The following is a 3,827-nucleotide window of genomic DNA, read 5'->3' as shown; positions in this document are numbered from 1 at the left end:
AAATTCTAAGGGAAAAATGTGACTTTTTATCAGTTACCAACTATGTGGGAATTGGTGTCAGTAGCAAAAGGAAACACAATTGTTAGCAAACTAATACTTTCATATTTTAGATGCTAACCATGGCATGTTTTCTTTCAGTTACATCAAGGTAACTGAAGTTACCTAGTTGCTAAAGGAGTGTAAATAAACACAAAGTATCACACCAGAAAAGATATTCCTGATGGTCCAATAGTGGCATTCATGTTTCAGGAATAACGAAAAGCTGTCTAACTGAGGTTTGAGCCCCCTCGCCAGGAGAGGATAAGCTAGAAAATTGTCCATGCCAAGAGAGGCTGTAAACTGAGCAAATCAGTGCATAACTTCTATTTTCTTAGAGCAGTATATAACCTAACTGTATTCTCAGTACATATCTTTCTGTCTGCGGAGAAGAATAACTCTCGCTCCTCATCAAAGGAAGCTCTCTCTCTCTCTTTTTCTTTGTAACATATGGAGACTATTGTAGATACCAAACGCTAGTCAAAATGGAGAAAAGATTCCTAACCCCAACTGACATAATTACAACATAATCCTGACACCTAAGGTTAAGTTGCTACTTATTTTTTTATTTCAGAGGAGAAGGCTACATGCTGTGATATTGTATCTTCTAGAAATGACAGGGATGCTACTCCCATACACCTGCAACAATACAGCTGCCTAAACAGGACCTTCATAAAGACAGCACTGACACACTGATGTGGATGGTGGAAATTTCACAGGTTCCTTTGCCTAGATGAACAACTGCATGTGATCAATGGCTGCTGAGAGAGGGAATCAATTTTCTCCAGGGATGAATTACATGATAAGTTACCCGGTCACAAATGGCCAGTCCTAAACTCATATGTATACTAGTAATACCAAATGGATACATTTGGTTTCATATAATAATGCATATATATATATAAGCATATCAATAATAATTTTAGAAGAGGCCATAAATAGAAGAATCAGTATGGAGAACATGTGAGAATTAGAAATTATATATATATAATTATACATATAATATATATATATAATATTTCTAATAATAACAAGTTTTTTGGGGGGGTTTCAAGACAGGGTTTTCCTGTAGTGTTGGAGCGTGTTTTGGAACTAGCTCTTCCAGATCAGGCTGGTCTTGAACTCAGAGAGATCCGTCTGCCTCTGCCTTCCAAGTTCTGGTATAAAAGGCATGAGCCACCACCACCTGGCTAAATAACAAAATTTAAATTAAGAAGGCTTATAAATAATTTAAGTAAACCCACAGCCTTGTGATATTGTCCTGGAATTGTGAAAAATATCCTTCTACCAGCAGCTTCATGTCTTTGCAAAACTAAAAACCATATTTAGTTTTGACCTATTGATAGATTAAATATAGTCTAGGAAAACACAAGAGAATCGTAAACTGTATTGTGCTTTATTCTTTTTCTATTGCTATACCGAGAACTATTATTTGCTAAGTTAATGTCTTTTATGGGAATCATTGCTTGAGCTATTGTTAAATGGACAGATTAAGAGTCATAATTTAATTCAATTATGATTTTAAGTCAGTATAAGTTTTCTGTATAGAAGAAAACTTTATACAAGAAAAAGTTGTATAGATGTAGAGTAACCCAGGGGAATTCCAGATTGCATTTCACGAATTATTTCTATGAAGTATCTGCTGTATTTGCACCATATAAAACTGTATGGCTTGTGCAATGTGGTTAATTAGCCTCTTATGCCCTAGGAAAAACAAAATAAAATTTTACTCTATGCAGACACAAAGCAGTCACCCCGATAGAAAATCACAGCCACATGCTTTTTAACTGGTTTCCAACTCATACTGTGCCTAGGAGTGTTAGCAGATTATGGAATCCCCACATACGTTTTTTATTGAGCTGTGGCTTCACTGCCTTGTGGCAACTCTCAATTGAATCAAAAAGATTTTGTCAGAGAATATGCAGCTCTTCCTCCCTCTTTAAACTGGCTAGTTTGTATTCATATAGTGCTATAAGCCAAATAATTTATGTAAACTATTAATTCTTATTTATTACTTAAACTATACACATATACATATATATGAGTATATATATATATACATATACAATTAAATTATTTTATGTAGTGTATGCAGGATAGTAACTGAATACAAAAATAAATATAGTAGTTGAGAGAAAAATAAGAGTAGAAAAAAACAAGCTTACAAATGAACTGGACACATTTAAGAACATTCTGGAATCTTGGCGCAGAGGCCCACCAAAAAACTCATGTGTTAACCCTTCATTCTTCTTTCTGATAGCCGAGGTATACAGAAAAGCCAAGAGGCACTAGGTATTCTGGTTGCTGCACTGGCTTATCTTTGATCTACCAACACTTCTTTTACAGAAAAACTAAAGTGGTAGGAAAATGTGCAGGTAGAGAACCTAGGACCAATCTGTGAATAGCATTAATTAACTCTGCAATTTGGTAGACCACCATTCATGGCAAAAATTAGCAATGCCATGTTCTAGAAGCAGAACTATATTAGGAAGAAGAAGGGAAGGTCCCACCTTAAAGTAAACACTTTATACTCTAATGAGTAAATACCACTTTACACAATGTTTTATTTTACTTCTCTAGGGAAGACTTACCCTCACTTTATGTTAATGTGAAACAGTGATTTTAGTCTTGAAAAGACTTGTCCAGTTTTCCTATTGGTGCATAAATATCAAATATTATAAAACACATAAGGCATTTTCTGAAGCCATGAAACGTATAAGTAACAAGTAAGTATTGGGCCATTTTATGTCTATCTTCATTTCTTCATGCCCATGTAATTGCTTACTCCCCATCTTATTTTTGGCAGGAAAATCTTTAAGGAGTTGCCTAGACATGTACGGACCTCACTGGGTTCTCAGCATGGGGCATTGATTGCTCTGTATCTGAAATACACATGTTGTCTTCTAGTACTGTGGCTAGCACGAGATGTCAGTGTTACACGATTGGAAACGTTTGCTGTTCCATGTCCTTAAACAGTCTATAAAATGCGAAAGCTATGATGATGAATTCTATTTTATTGCCTGGCTGAATTTTAGTACAGTGCCGAATCAACTATCTCTTTTGATAATCAATAGAAGAGCAGCATTGCACAGCAATACTGGATTATTCTCTCTCACTTGTTACTAAGAAAAATTTCATGTGGATGCTACTACTTTCAGCATTTTTTGGATATAAAGACAAACAAGGCAACTATGCTCTATTTTTGATAATTCTCTACAAGTGAGTATTCCATTGTGTATGAAAAAACTTATCATGTGAGTAGATCAAAGCTCATAATAAATATAAAAGTAGATATTCCATCAGTCACCATAATTCATTAAGTTTTATACATAGAGAAAACTGAAGGGAACAATTTTTAATAATGAAAACCATAAACAAATATTTACTGATATGTAATTTCTCTCCTCACCATTTCCTTTATTCCACTCTCTTATCGTAGGTTAGATTTATACATTTCCTCCCTGGGTTGTAGCTCTCCTTCTTCTCTCGCAATGCAAATAGAATATTCAAGCTGAAACATATATCAAGGCACATAATCCTCCCACTTGAAAGTCTTCAATGGCTCTCCAGTGTCCAAATCCAGTGCTTGACTCTGGCTTCCCATGCTTTCGCCCCTAGTGACTCCCGTTTCATGATTTACTAGTGCAAGTGCAAGCAGTGAAGTTGTACACGCACATTCTCTAGCAGGATTTTCTGCCCGATGCTTCCCTCTGTTCAGGGGACTGCCTGTGTCCCTTTCACTTGGCCTCCTTTAATTTCTCCTCTATAAATTACCTCACTGAAAACTGGGT

The sequence above is a fragment of the Microtus ochrogaster genome, chromosome 26 (genome assembly GCF_000317375.1).
Source record: "Microtus ochrogaster isolate Prairie Vole_2 chromosome 26, MicOch1.0, whole genome shotgun sequence".
Lineage (NCBI taxonomy): Eukaryota > Metazoa > Chordata > Mammalia > Rodentia > Cricetidae > Microtus > Microtus ochrogaster.
This window is presented reverse-complemented; position numbering follows the sequence as displayed.